This window comes from Oryctolagus cuniculus, chromosome 15, assembly GCF_051225735.1.
Source record: "Oryctolagus cuniculus isolate XC-2025 breed Fujian yellow rabbit chromosome 15, ASM5122573v1, whole genome shotgun sequence".
NCBI classification, from domain to species: Eukaryota; Metazoa; Chordata; class Mammalia; order Lagomorpha; family Leporidae; genus Oryctolagus; species Oryctolagus cuniculus.
Window position 1 is genome coordinate 78,317,309 of NC_142881.1, and position 16,510 is coordinate 78,333,818.

A 16,510-nucleotide genomic window follows, 5' to 3' on the forward strand; every position below is an offset into this window, starting at 1 on the left:
AACATGACCAGCATGGTATGGAAGTGGACAAGGTAAGAATTTGTCCAGAGGAAATGCCACCCTGCTGGCTCAGGAGAAGGTACAAAAGGGCTGAGTCCCATAACCAGGGGAGAAAGTGACTGTGAATGAGCACAAGTGACATGAATGAGCATGGGGACCCATTGACAAACCACCTGTAAGGGGCACTGTGGTGACAGAGACACAGTCCAGTGTCTGTGTGACATTGCATGATGGCCTTGATCTTGATGAGCCAAGAGAAGGTAGTGGGTCAACATGGGTGGTCACAGGAGGGGTCCTGTGGCCCTGGAAGAGGCAGACCAGGCTTCACAGCCTGTGTCCTAATGTCCACCATGGCAAGACACATGGTGGCCTACACCACCAACCTGCTCCTCCCTTTGGTGCCCCAGATGGTGCTGTCAGCCAATTCTGGGAGGCCCAGGACCTCCCAATCATGCAGAAGAGCCAACACCAGAACAAATGAGTGTGGGGTGTGGAGGGTGAAGCAGGAGGTGAGGGGATGGAGCAGCAGGCAGATCTAGAGCACAAGTTGAACCCCCTCCACTCTCCTCCTTCCAGGCCTCATCCCACAGGATGCTAAAAAAATGGGAATATTCCAAAGGACATGGGAGCTGACTTAAAGAGCTCCTACTGGCCAGAAATGAAACCGTAAGAACAATGAAGTGAATATGTTAGGATTGGGTTATAATTCGAAGATAAAATATTCATGAACCTGTATTAATATAAATTAAGACTCAATAACTAAGTGACTAGGAGAGTTGATATAAAGCTCCCTTAGAGAAGAATTCCAGATCACTTGGTAGATGCTTCCAACTCCAGGAAGTGAAAATTAATATGCCCTCAATCCTGAGTGTGGGCAGTGCCTAATGACTTGCTTCCAAAGAGTAGAATATTTGTTTCCACAAATACAAAAATGTAAATTCACTTTGGAGAAACCTGCCAGGCACGACCTTGGCCAGGAGAACAAGATTAACATCACCAGCGGTGGGTAACGTGCATGGCATACAAACATGACTTCATGGGGGAGAACAGCACTCCTTTGCAGTCTTCTTCCCCTAAACCCACGAGCCCAGACTAACCAGGAAACACACGCACCAGCAAAAGACAACTTAAGGGACCTTACAAAATATGATTCAAGATTGCCAAGGTCATGAATAGCAAAGAGAGAGAAGCCATCAAGACCACAGGAGAAATAATGGCACACAAAGTCCAAATACATAATGTGCTGTCCTGGATGGGATCCTAGGATGGGATCATTTTAACTGGGCAGAAGTAGAGAAATCCATATAAACTATGGCGTTCAGTTAATAATCCTACACCAATGTTGGATTTTAGCCAAAGGCAAATGTCCCACAGTAATGTAAAAACATTAACAATACAGGAAAGTAGAGACTTGGTACTACCTGTATAATTTTCAACAAATATAAATTATTGTAGAATAAAATGCCTACTTAAACAAATCATGGCAGAAAGACAGACTCTTTGATAAATGTTTCTATAAAAACTGTTTATCTGTATGGGTTAAATGGCAATCTCCAAAATAAATTCCAAATGGATAAAAGACCTACATGTGAAAATCAATACTGTATAATTTCTAAAATAAATTATATGACCTGGCGTTAAAGATGATATTTTCAAAGAGCATACAAATAGAACAAACCCTAAAAGGAATAACTTATCCAGTTAACTATATTAGTATTAGAATCTTCTCACAATAAAGATGCTATAAATAAAATTAAATGTAAGCCCTGTAGAAGAAAAGTTTAGCTCACAGGTAACATATAAATGTAAGATGAATATAATGCAATCTTTAAAAAGGACAAAAATATGCATAGGATATGTGCAAAAGAAGCCCAAATAGAAATAAGCTTATGAAAACATGTTTGGCCTCATTTGTAATCAGAAAAATCCAAATTAATATAGTCATTAGATAGCATGTGATATCCATCAGATTTTCAAAAATGAAAAGTGTGAAATCAAATATTCATAACGTTGATAAACAATGTGTACTCTCAGACACAGCTACTGACAATGTAAATTTGCAAAACCACATTAGAGAGTAATTTGCAAATGTCTAATAAAATTAAGCAGGCCCATACCAATGAGCCAGCAATTCTAGTTCAAGGTACGGACCCAAAGGAACACATCCATCTGCTCCCAAGATATATACAACAATGCCCACTGCAGGGCTGTCAATGCTGGCCTGCTGGCAAAATTCTGAAACAACCCAAATGTCTGCAGGCAGTCAGCAAGGCACAGGACGGGTCTAAAGTTAACATATATCTCATTATATGGTATCTAAATAAGTAGAGTATACCTAAATGTACCAAATATTGATTGCCAAGGCAATGACATCAATTTTCCATTATATGTTGATTATATAAAATCTAATAATACTGTATATTTTTGAAAACATATTAATAAAGTAAAGCTATGTTAAAATAGTTAAAATGATATTACATGTTATTTTCAGATCCATTTTATACATTAATATATATTTCCATATATGAACTTGCTGAACTCTGAATGCATGTCAGCAAGTGCCTATATGTGGAATAGAAAAACATGAAACTAGCTCTAAGTTCAATTTGTATTCAAAAGCATTTTATATAATTTTTATTTCAAAAAACATGAAGTGCAAATGAGTATTTTTCCTCCCCACTCCCTTTTTTTTTAGTGGTTAAGATTCCCGCCTACTTCATCAGGGTGCCTGGGTTCCAGTGCTGGCTCCAGCCCCAATTCTGTTTTCCTGCTAATGTAAACCCTGGAAGGCAGTTATGGTGGCTCAAATGACTGGGTTCCTGCCCCCCTGGTGGCAGACCTGGCTTGAGTTTACAGCTCCTGTCTGTGTAAATAATATAGCTCTTGGCTACTAACATAAACATGAAGGGGACGAACTGTCACACCATCACTCAAACAATTGCAACTCTAAAATGGCAAATGTGTCATTTCTTCACAATCATTTTTGGATCTGGTACAGAAAGCCTAAGAAGAAAACATTTAAATGTGAAAAGTCAATTGCCTAGCCCAGGCAATTGTGGGGATCCTCACAGTGAACCAGCAGATGGGGTCTTTGTATGTCTGTCTGTCTTTCTCTATTATCTACCTGAAGATGGACAGATCTGTCTATATCTATCTACTCTATCATCTCTCTCTCTCCTTTCAGATAGAATAAATAAATAAATAAAATTTAGAAAAGCAAACTGATGAAGTAACATTTATTACATGTGGGAAGTGGGGTATAAGTGTTTGTTATACCAGTACATATAAATATATTTATTTTTCACCTGTTTAAATATTTTATACAAATACAAGATAGTTTAATGAGATGTGAGCTATGATAAAAATACAGATAATGGGCTGGCACTGCAGCTCACTAGCCTAATCCTCCGCCTGTGGAGCCGGCACCCCAGGTTCTAGTCCCGGTTGGGGCGCCAGATTCTGTCCCGGTTGCTCCTCTTCCAGTCCAGCTCTCTGCTGTGGCCCAGGAAGGCAGTGGAGGATGGCCCAAGTGCTTGGGCCCTGCATTCACATGGGAGACCAGGAGGAGGCACTGGCTCCTGGCTCCGGATTGGCGCAGCGATCCCTACAGATAGTGATCAAGTTCTGAGTTAATCTTCATATAGAATTAATATTTTGCAACTATGGATAATTGTAGTATAGAAAAAAATAAAAATTCATAATTTTGTCATGTAAATATCATAGATAAGAAAAATGCTTAAGGAAATGGGAGAATATTTGTGTAGGACAAGTTCCTTATTTTCCAGAGTAGAAATTCAAAGGAAGGAGCTCAATGTGCACCAACTTATTGACCTTTTCCTGTCTGACCTTATCACTACAGAAGGATAATGTAGGAACTAATATTCTTTGATTTAAAAAGTCTATCAAAGTTCAGCAATATCGTTAGTTTTGCTTGTAGTCATTTTTCCTCGAAGTCAAGTAAAAATAAAAGTAATAATTTTTGAAAAGGAGGTTTATTATGTGATCCCATATTTTCCTATATTCCTCTGCCTCTGCATATGCATAAGTATGCAGATCCAGATACCGAAAATAATTTCTCCAAGTAGAAGTGTTGATGGTTTAGGGAAAGGGAAATTTTTTTTGACAGGCAGTTAGACAGTGAGAGAGAGAGACAGAGAGAAAGGTCTTCCTTTTGCCGTTGGTTCACCCCCCAAATGGTTGCCACGGCTGGTGTGCTGCACCGATCCGAAGCCAGGAGCCAGGTGCTTCTCCTGGTCTCACAAATGGGTGCAGGGCCCAAGGACTTGCGCCATCCTCCAGTACCTACCCGGGCCACAGCAGAGAGCTGGACTGGAAGAGGAGCAACTGGGACAGAATCCGGTGCCCCAACCGGGTCTAGAACCCGGGGTGCTGGTGCCGCAGGCACAGCATTAGCCTAGTGAGCCACGGCGCTGGCCTAAAGGGAAAAATGTTTGATGATTGACTTACTTTTTAGGGTTTGAAATTTTGGTAAGAATAAGAAATGCAAAATACAATGTGACCATTACTATTTTAAAACATATAAGGCCATGAGAATGAAGCACAAAGTTCTAGAAACAGTGTGTGACAACGGATATTAATGAAGATAGCACCAACTAAACCAGGTAAGTTTAAGGAGAATTTTCTGAGAAGCAGAGCCCACTGGGTTTTGTGGGGGAAAGGATGTGAAGTTTCAAAAGGAACTGAAGGAGTGAGTGTTTGGGAGAGGAAGTTGGGGGAGGTGAATTAATGGGAAAACAACTGGTTTACTGACAGCAAAATGGCTGTACTTACATACGTAGGGATACTGAATATTAATGATGCCATTTCAAAGAGGGAATCGGCCATGCATGCAGGTCTGTGAGGAGTCCAGGGAAAGCACTGAGAAATGGATTGTTCAGAATTCATGGAGGATGCACCTAGGATGGAACTTGAGTGCATTCCCAAAAGGAAAATGAGCTTTCCAGGAAGGTGCGGGGAGCAAAGCATTCCAGGAAAGAGAAAAAATTTCTGACTGCAAAAGCAGAGGAGCGAGACAACTGGCTGTGACCCACATGTCACAAAAATGCAAGGGTCAGGAGCCCTACGCAGACTTTTTCTTGGGGGTGGGCGTGGAGCAGTTGGGAAGGCATTGAGCAATGATGTGATCAAATGTGGTTTGTGTTTATAAAAAATACTGAGATGCTATCAGATGAAAAAAAGCATGAAGGATGGATTTAAACATGCAAAGACAGGGAAGAAGCCATCCAGGCCCTGAGCACCTGCTCCAAATCTGGAGGAATATTTATGAGGCAGGCCGAATCTCCGGGAGGCAAATGGTTTCCTGTGGGAGATGAAGCCAGGCTGGAGGTCAAGAGTGGCTGAGTGACCAGGCGGGTGCACTTCAGCCAATGGGCAGGGTTGGCAGAAAGGCTCAGAGTCTAGCTAATGAGCTCACTGTGGGACATGTTGCATTTAGGTGCCTGGCCTGGCCCAGGGCCCCAGGTGTTAACATCTTCAGCATCTGGTGGTAATTGAAGACTTCAGGGTAGGTGACATTGCTCAGAAACGGCAAGGAGTGAACTCAGCAGTAAACAGGATGTGCAATCCTGGAAATACACAAGTCAGGACCCCCTCTCCTGCCATTAACTGACATTCTTTTCAGGCAGCCTGTCAGATCCCATTTATCCATCTTGTTGGTTCTAACACTTTGTTCCTTCCTGCTGGCATCATTTATAATCCTGATTCGATCAGTCAACATATTAGGCTTAGGCATCCCAGGCTTTCCAGTTGAAAATGGCTCCTGTGGAACACCCACTATTCTCCCCATTGGCTAATAAGATAAAGATAATAAGATAAAGAGGATAAAAAGTCACACCATCACTCAAAAATTACAGCTTTGTAAAATGGCAAATGTGCCCTGCCTTTGCAAGCATTTTTGAGTCTGGAACAGAAAGCCTGAGAGGAAAACATCCAGATGTGAAAAGTCAACAGGATAAGATGTAAAGGCAAACAGTTAGCAAAGTAAAAAATTACAGGGGAGGATTGAAATTGGTGAAATGAAATCCACACAACAGAAAAAGAACAGTATAATCTGTGAAGGATGTGCTCCAAAAGTTGGCTCCGAATCCAGAGTGTAAGGCAATAAAGCAATGGAAGGAAACTGAACAGAAAAAGACAGTATTAATGGAACCTAAGGACCAGACCAGCACCCTCGGAATACAGGAACTGCTGAGATACCTGCAGACAACCATAGAAGAAGTAGTAACCGCAGATATAACTGAAGAAAAAGATCCTCAAATACAACGAAATAAGTATGAAAATGAGAGAGTTCACATTCCAAAGAAATCCAATGAGGAGGAACAAATACTACTTATACAAATGCTAACACCAATCTGTTTAAAATATGCTATGTAGGGGCTGAGTGCTTGACTCAGCAGTTAAGACACCAGTCAGGGCAGCCACAGCATACACTGGAGAACATGGGCTTGAGTCCTGGTTCCAGCTTCCTGCTAATGAGGGCCCTGGGAGGCAGCATGACTCAAGTGATTGGATTCCTGCCACCCACCTGTGGGACTTGCAGTGACTTGCCAACTCCCTGCTTCGACCCCTGGCTGCTGTGGGTATTTGGGGAGCAAATAAGCAGATGGGAGCTGTCTGTATGTGTCTCTCAAATCCTCACAAGTCAATAAAACATATCCTACAGGAATATTTTTTATAAAAGGTTTGGAGAACAGATTCAAAGGAAGGAAAACAAAGCTGCCCATTTTATCCTGCGGAGCCCTACATGCTACATAATATGAACTTGGACACATCCAAATATTATTTTTTATATATAAAGAATCAGAAAAAAACACATCTGAAGAAAAGCAGGAGTTCAGGAAAAAAAGTCTATGTTCTATTGTTGAAGTGCCTACTGAAAACAGTTCAATGAATCAAGGGTTAAATTGACAGGAAGAATCTAAGTACAGAGAAACTGTACATAAAATTAGATTTACCAACTAACTTATCAGCAGAAACAACACTCAACTTATAAGAAGGTTTTAATAAAACATTTTAACTACACCTATTTGAGCTCACAATGAATTAAATCTGCAATAAAATAATTATACATTGAAAGATACAGTCTTGGCTGGCGCCACGGCTCACTAGGCTAATTCTCTGCCTGCGGCGCTGGCACTCTGGGTTCTAGTCCCGGTTGGGGTGCCAGTTCTGTCCTGGTTGCTCCTCTTCCAGTCCAGCTCTCTGCTGTGGCCTGGGAAGGCAGTGGAGGATGGCCCAAGCACTTGGGCCCTGCATCCGCATGGGAGACCAGGAGGAAGCACCTGGCTCCTGGCTTCAGATCAGTGCAGCATGCTGGCCATGGCAGCCATTTGGGGGGTGAACCAATGGAAGGAAGATCTTTCTCTCTGTCTCTCTCTCACTGTCTAACTCTGCCTGTCAAAAAAAAAAAAAAAAGCAGTCTTGTGTTTCTATACTTTTTGAATGTTTTCCTTTATTTTAATTCTTTATCAAGTGTTATTTTTATAGTATAACTTTATATAAAACACCTGTGTACTTCAAATTATGTACTGTTCATAAAATTTATTAATATGTCTTTGCTATCCTAATACAAATGTTGAAGACAATGGTACCAAGTCAGAATTCTATAACATTCAACCAAACAACTATTTGGCAGGTCAACACAAATATTCATTTATTAATTCTCCAGGATAGTTTTTCATTAACTGCAAATTTAATTAAATACTACTTAGCTTCCTATTCATGAGAATACTATGCAAAATCACCAAACATTTCTGAAACCAAGACATACTTCCCAATTTGCCAATCTAATCAGCCTGTCAGAAACAAAGAAAAATAAATTTCTTTCTTTTTTTATTTTTATTTATTTTATTTGACAGGTAGAACTACAGACAGTGAGAGGGAGAGACAGAGAGAAAGGTCTTCCCTCCATTGGTTCACCCCCAAATGGCTGCCATGGCCGGCGCTGCACCGATCCAAAGCCAGGAGCCAGGTGCCTCCTCCTGGTCTTCCATGCACGTGGAGGAGCCCAAACACCTGGGCCATCCTCCACTGCCCTCCTGGGCCACAGCAGAGAGCTGGACCAGAAGAGGAGCAACCAGAACTAGAACTGGCACCCTTATGGGATACCGGTGCCACAGCACCAGACCCAATATCTTTCTTTTTAAAAAAAATATATATTTATGTATTTGAAAAGTAGAGTGACATAGTGAGACAAGGAAAGACAAGACCGATCCTCCACCTACTGGTTCATTCCCTAAATGGTCCCAACCATCAGGGCTGGGCCAGGCTGACACCAGGAACTAGGAACTCCATCCTGGTCTCTCACCTGAGTGGCAAAGGCCCAAGCACTTGGACCACCTTCCACTGTCTCCCAGGCACATTAGCAGGAACTAGATCAGAAGTAGAGCAGCCAGAATTTGAACCCACACGCTGGTATGGCATTGCATATGGTAGCTTAACTCAATATGGTTTGTTCTTGTGAATTGGAATTGCCTCCTAAGGATCATATTTTACTTTCTAAGTATTCAGTCTTTCAAATAAGCCATTTACAAATTTTGCCTGACATCACAATACCATATTTCAAGACATGTTACAAGGCAATTATAATCAAAATAGCTTGGTACTAACACAAAAATAGACATGTGGACCAATGGAACAGATTAGAAACCCCAGAAATTGATTCACACAAATTGTTGAATTTTCATGCATCTACAACCAACTAATCTTTGACAAATGAACTAAAATCACTCCCTGGAGAAAGGACAGTCTTTCCAACAAATGGTGTTGGGAAAATTGGATCTTCACATGCAGAAATGAGACTCCTACCTTAAACACTATAACAAGCCAACTTATAATAGATCAAAAATTTAAACTTAAGACCAGAAACTATCGAATTACTACAGGCAAATATAGGGTAAGCAAGCAAGACATCGGCCTAGGCAAAGACTTCTAGGGTAAGACCCCCACAAAGCACAGACAATAAAAGGAAATTACATCAGGCCAAGAAGTTTGTGCACAGCAAAGGAAACACTCAACAAAATGAAGAGGCAACTGACAGAGTGGGAGAAGACATTTGCAAATGATACATCTGATAAAGATTTAATATCCAGAATATATAAGGAGCTCAAGAAATTCAACAACAAAACATACAATCCAGTTAAGAAACAGGCTAAGGATACGGCAACAGGCATTTTTCAAAGGATGAAATACAAATGATTAAAAGACACATAAAAAGATGCTCAGGATCACCAGCCATCAGAGAAATGCAAAATAAAAATACAAATAAAAACCATGAGGTTTTACCTCACCCCAGTTAGAATGGTTATCACTCAGAAATTTAAAAAAAAATGCTAGTGAGGATGTGGAGAAAAAGGTGGGAATATAAATTAGTACACTCATCATGGAAGACAGTAAGGAGATTCCCAAAGGAAATGAAATCAGCATATGAAAGAGTTATCTGCACCCCCTTGTTACAGAAGCTCAATTCACCATAGTTAAGATATGGAATCAGCCGGCGCCGCGGCTCACTAGGCTAATCCTCCGCCTTGCAGTGCCGGCACACCAGGTTCTAGTCCCGATCGGGGCGCCGGATTCTGTCCCGGTTGCCCCCTTCCAGGCCAGCTCTCTGCTGTGGCCAGGGAGTGCAGTGGAGGATGGCCCAAGTCCTTGGACCCTGCACACCATGGGAGACCAGGTTAAGCACCTGGCTCCTGCCATCGGATCAGCGTGGAGCGCCGGCCGCAGTGGCCATTGGAGAGTGAACCAACGGCAATGGAAGACCTTTTTCTCTGTCTTTCTCTCTCACTGTCCACTCTGCCTGTCCAAAAAAAAAAAAAAAAAAGATATGGAATCAACCCAGATGTCCATCACCTGATGACTGCATACAGAAAATGTGGTGTGTGTGTGTGTGTATGTGTGTGTATGTATATATATATACATATACATATATATATGATGGAATACTACTCAGCAATAAAAAGAATGAAATCCTGTCTTTTGCAATAAAATGGATGCAACTGGACACTAATATGCTTACTGCACTAAGCCAGTCCATAAAAGACAAATATAAGGCTTTCTCTTATTTGTAGCTAATATACAGAATACACAAAATGTAATGTATGTGAGTGAAATTGGCATCTTGAAATTTGAATATTGTTTATATTGTCTGTACTTCTGAGGAACAGTGGCCATAATGCTTGCTGAATTCTACTTAGTGGAGGACTAAGCTTGTGATTATGAAATAAATTGAATATATATTATTGTAAAAATTAAAAGAAAGATAAGAGAGCCTGGAGGAGGGAGGGTGGGAAATACAATATGTTCTTAACACTATATATATGAAATACATGAAATCTGTTCCCTTTATAAAATCAATAAAAATAGTTAAATAAAAATTTATATTACAATGCTACAGCATAGTATTGACATAAAAACAGATCCACAGACCAACAGAACAGAATAGAAACCCTAGAAGGAAACCCACACAGCTGCAGCCAACTGATTTTTGATAATGTTGCCAAGAACTTGCAATAGAAAAGCACAGTCTTTTTCAATAAATGATGTAGGTAAAACTGGATATCCAAATGCAGAAAATGAAACTAGATCTCTATCTCTCACCCTGTACAACAACCTACTCAAAAATGGATCAGACCTAAGTGTGAGGCCTGAAGCTTTGCAACCATTAGAGGGAAAAATATGTGAAACACTTCAGGACACTGGAATGAGCAAGGATGCTCTAGACCAGGCCCCCAAAGAAACAGGAAACAGAAGCACAGACAAACAAGCAGGATTTCATCAAACTAAAGAGCTTCTGCATGGCAAAGAAATAATCAACTGAAGTTCACTCTTCCAAGAAGCAATTACAAACTGGTTTTCATCTAGGTTTCAGAAAATCTTCTTTGAATTTTAGTATTTGTCCTTGATTTGTTTTCATCTTAGGTATTCCCTATTATCTGTCAGTTGCAGCTTCTCTCTTTTCAATAATCACTCTGAATTAAACATTCCCTGAATTACATTTATTTCTTCCTTCCTTTCTTTTGACCTTTTACTAAAAATAAGGCATATCTATTATTTTTATTACTTTTGTATGCTCTCAATTTTAGTCTTCATTTATAAATGATTGTTTTAATTCTTAAATAAATTGTGCCTATTAAATTTGCTATAGTAAAAAAATCAAAAATTCAATTATTCAGCTGTTTCTCAAAAAGTTAAACATTTAACCATCTCCAGTACTATGATGCCATGCTGAGTTTCAAATATTATCAGCAGCACATTGGCCTATACATATATATCTACAAATTATGTCTTGATGGTTTCCCAATTGAATCTGGAAGTAAGCTTTCAAAAGGTATCAAGGGAAAGTTGGATTTATTTACTTATTGAGAACCACTGAATGTTAACTCCATGCTGGGTCTTACATTGTGTATCTTTTTTTTTAAAGATTTTATTTACTTATTTGAGAGGCAGAGTTACAGAGAGAGGGAGGGAGAACCATCTGCTGGTTCATTCCCCAAATGACCACAACGGATGGAGCTGAGCCAATCTGAAGCCAGGAGCCAAGAGCTTCTTCTGGGTCTCCCACGCAGGTGCAGGAGCCCAAGGACTTGGGCCATTTTCCATTGCCTTCCCAGGCCAGAAGCTGAGAGTTGGATCAGAAGAGCGGCAGCCAGGACATGAACTGGCCTAGTACGCCACAGCTATCTTAACTAACAGACACAATGCACCAGCGCGTTGGTAGGACTGTGACTGCTTGGAGGTAAGAAAGTTAGAGCTCAGATCCCAAAGTGATCATCTAAAATCACACTCCAGCAAGCCTCTGTGCTGGCACAGAGAGAAAATCCAGTGATTTTTATATGGCCTCTGTGTTTCCACTCTACTCCATTACCCATTAATACAATCCAGGATTCCCCTAAGCACTAACCTCTTTCCTTGCATTTTTTTTTTTTAAAGTCAAAAGCAAAGTTCGAAATCAATTCTACCAAAGTATTACCTCACCTGCATATTTCCAGAGTGGAAATTCATTCTGTAGCTTGGCCCTACTTGCAAATCGTTTCAAGTAAATATCCTTGTTTTGTTCTGTGACCCTATGCACTACCTCTGGACATCCAACCCCATGATGCCCCTTTCTTGTGGAGACCATTTGTGATTAGACAACCACCAATTCATTATTTAAAGACTTTGCCTTCTGGAATCATAGCCTTGGACCTCAGAATGTTCCCTTTCCTGTGCACTGAGCTAACTGCCACGTTCTGCCCACCCCACCTTCTATTCCTCATCTGGTAGAATACATTTCAACAAGATGGTGATGCTTTCTCCCAAACCTCCCATTGCTTGCATTATCAACCAATTATTTTCTTTCCATTATTGTAAAAATATGAACAACTCCGTGTGGCTCCAAATTCTCCATAAATATTCTGGCTGTTTTCCAAGGCACTCGACCCGGACTTGTTGGAAGACAGTCGCTGAATACCAAGAACATCTGGGCACAGCCACTGAGCAGCAAAAGCAGCGAGCAGCTCCCCCAAACTACCTTGTTTCAACTTCAGAACAGTCTGGAGCAGGGATCCCAGTGGGCACTGGGTGGCCTCAAGTTGTCACCGGCTCCCTCTTGGTACTTTCCCACCCTGTTGAACAAGTAGAATGGGGCAGCTCATTCTTGGCAGCAGCTCAGCCTCCTGCTTCCAGCAATAGCCATACTTACACAACCTCCTCCTTACAGCCACCCTTCTCTTCTAAGAGCTTTCAAAGCTAGTTTTCATTGTTATATTCTTTCCTGCTGACTACTAATGAGTGACGTGTCTCAGAATCCCTCGACAACTCACTCACGACCTTAGTTGCCTCCTGTAAGCCCTAGCTAAGTGTCAGAGCCCTTGCTTAGCATGGAGACTATATGAAGGTGGCACAGTCCTCACCCCCAAAGAAGCTGTGTTCTATAAAGGAGAGAGTTTACAGATGAACAGTAATCACTCAACTTAGTAAGTTCAGTGAGAAAGGCACAAGGAGAACAAATAAATGAGTGGTGAAAGTCCAATTTAAGAAGCTCTATACAGGGGCCAGCACTGGGGTGCACTGGGTACAGCTGCTGCCTGCAGTGCTGACATCCATATGGGTACTGGTTTGAGTCCCGGCTGCTCCTCTTCAGATACAGCTCTCTGCCATGGCCTTGGAAAGCAGCAGAAGATGGCCCAGGTGCTTGGGCCCCTGCACCCACAATGGAGACCTGGAAGAAGCTCCTGCTCCTGGCTTTGGATCAGTGCAGCTCCAGCCCGTTGCAGCCAACTGGGGAGTGAACCAGTGGATGGAAAACACCTTTTTCTCTCTCTCTCTCTCTCTGCCTCTCTGTAACTCTGCCTTTCAAATAAGTAATTTTTTTTAAAAAAAAAAAGAGCTCTATACAGAAGCTGCCATAAAAGTAATAATGGAAAGAAAATCCCCCAAGATTAAAAACAAAACAAAACTGCATCCTGACAATGTCAACATCTTGAACTCCTAAGTACAGGAACTACATCCCGATACTCAGCAAGGCTTAGTAGTGTGAAACATCACAGAGCATCCATGTTTCTCTAAAGGGAAGGCTGGGAAAACATCCAAGGTCAAGGGCAAAGTTACTGAGCCAAGGAAGAGTGCCTTGAACCTGAACATTGGAAAGAACCACTGGAGATTTATAAGCAAAGGATTGACTTTGATCAGAATTTATTTTACAAAGATTTCTCTACTGGCAATATAAAGGAGTAAAAAAGTGAGGAAAAAAGTTAAGTCAGAAAATTTCCATTGTAAACTAAATGGCCATTGGGGCTGGGATGTAGCCGAGAATATGACCTGATGCATACTTCAGAAATTTAGGGGGTAGAATGAATGGAATCAATCAACAGAGTCATTGCATGGAATGTGGAGCAGATCAATATGTACAATGACCCCATTTTTGCTTAGTTAAAATATTTGGGGAGAGGGAGAGTGAGATGAAGAGGTGGAGTACAAGGGATTTTCCTGTGCAGTGGGACAGCTATGTTTGATATTGCATGTTGAACACATGTCATGACTCAGTCATCCCTCAGCTCTTGAGGATTGGCTGCAAGACTTTCCACAGATAGCAAAATCTGCTGAGGCTCAATTCCTTTCTGAGAAATGACACAGCGCTTGCACGCAACCTACACACATCCTGCTGTATCCTTCAAATGATCTCTATTCACTCACGATGCCTACTACAATGGGAATGCCATATACACAGTAGTTGCACTGTACAGTTTGGGAATAATGACCAGAACAAAATCTACAAATATTTAGTACAAATGCAATTATTTTTTCTTCAGTGTATTCCATCCAAGGTTGGTTGAATACAGTTCTACATGTAGGCAGAACTTGCAGATAAGGAGGGTCAAGGGTACACTTATCATCATTCATGGAATATACAGGACAAAGATGGAGTCTCAAGTAAAGGATTGTATTCAGTTGGTAATAATGCGTGACAGTGGCTCATCACCTGCAACAAATGTCAATAAAAGGGGAAGATGGGAGAAAGGGAGGAAGGGCTACATGGGCACTCTGTACTTCCTTCTCAATTGTCCCACAAACCTCAACTTTTCAGAAAACAGACTCTATTAACATCTTCTAAAAAACAGGAGGTGGGAGAAATACCAATTTGAGATTTCCAAGTAACCTGGGCATGTCCAATTTAGGTTCGTCATAGAGGGTCATCTTGTTGAGTGCCATCTACTTAGGAAGAAAGCCCACGGAAGAGCTGCCTCCACACTTCCTTAAGAGCTCAGCATCAGCATTGGAGGGTTGGACTCAATGTCCTTGGCATTCCTTTGACAGACAGATGCTGCACTTGTAAGAGAATTGGACATGCACCCCAACACAGGAGTTGCATAACATGCTTGCCCTTCAGGAACCTTGATTTTCTGAATTATATATTTCTTACCAATATATCGTGTGTTCATAAGCCTGAGCAGGAAGAAATTCTACAGCCAGGTCGTGCATATGGATGACTTATCACAGCTATAAAATCTGGATGTTTCCAATTCATGAACCTTGCTGCTCAAATGTGAATCAGAACACACAGTGCAGACCGCATTCCTCACAAGCCTAAGAAGTCTATGAATACAGGAGCAAAAGAGGAATGAAAAGGCTGAAAGCAAAAATCAAAAGATGTAGAAGCACTCCAATTTGACCTTTAGGAAAAAATGTGCTGTTGACACTTAGCTCGGCAGGATATTGATGTGTAGACCTTACATAAACATTTGTCTTCCAGCTAAAAATAAACAAACAGGAAAACAACAAACCCACCAAACAACAGTTGAGCCAGCTCCTTGCATGCAGAGCTATAAATGGAGCATGACCCAAGCAAGAGGGAGCACAGAATAAGCGACTCTGGGGTTGAAAAGAGATGGTCACGACTTCCCAGCTGTCATGGACGCACCTCGGGGACACCTAATTCATCACCTTCAAGGATGTTTATCCAACCTCAGACAGGTCTGACACCAAGAAAGCATTCCTTTTTTTCCACATGAGCTGCATTCTGTCTCAAACTCTCCTATCCAAAGTTCCTAGTTTTCTCCACATGGACTAAGAAACCAGGTCAGCCTTTAGGAATTAATTCTTCCAATTACCATATGCATTAGGTGTATACATTGTGTCAGGCGTTGCACTAAACACTGGTTATTCAATGGGGGAAACACAAATGCAGCCCTTGGATCCCCAAAATTTATTATCTAGAGGAATGGATGCATATTAAACAAAAAGTTAGCTCATAAATTCACAGCTACACAGTGTGATCACTGCAAAGAATCACAAGCGTTTGGGGTGATGACACAGAAAAATCGAGAGAGGTGATTTGAACTGAAGGGTGTTGGGGAAGGTCACTGAGCAGGCTTCAGGACTGAGAGAGAGTTGGTTGGGTCACAAACAGAAGAGTATCCCAGAATGCAGGCAGCCTGTCTGAAGACCATGAGCTGGAATCTACCCGTGGTACTCAAGGAGCAAACAGAGCGAGGAAGCAAGACAGTGGAAGAGGTGAGCAGAAACCAGAGAGGGTGCGCAGAAACCCCCCATGTCATGGAAAGTCTTGAAATCACAGTGCTTGTTTTCCTTTCTAAAAATTCTTTCCATTACTCTACATCTTTGCACTTACATATAAATGTTTAGGATAATCATGTCATTTTAATTTTTTTAAAGTCCAGTGGGGTTTTGACAAGCACTGAGTCTGTGCCTCGGGGAGACTGACCACCTCAAAAATATTGCATCTTCCAGCCATGAATGTCAGATCTTCTTTAATTTCTCTCAGCAACATTTTATACTTCTCAAGGCACAAATGTTAGCTATCTTTAAAAAATGTGTTTGCATCAATCTTATGCTTTTATGCTACGGTAATGCTTGGATTTTATTTTTATTGTTTCCATTACTGGCTGTTACTATCCATAAATGCAAGTGTACAGGGGAGGGCATTGTAACTCAGGGGGTTGAATGGCTGCTTAAGATGCCTGCAACCCCTATGAGAGTGCCTGCTTGAGTT

At 41.3% G+C, this 16,510-nt stretch overlaps 1 protein-coding gene across 2 annotated transcripts in view; it reads right to left on the minus strand.

The window, feature by feature from the left end:
- Window positions 1-16,510, minus strand: part of GRID1 (glutamate ionotropic receptor delta type subunit 1) — a 760,175-nt gene that overhangs the window by 97,299 nt on the left and 646,366 nt on the right. The window lies entirely within an intron of this gene.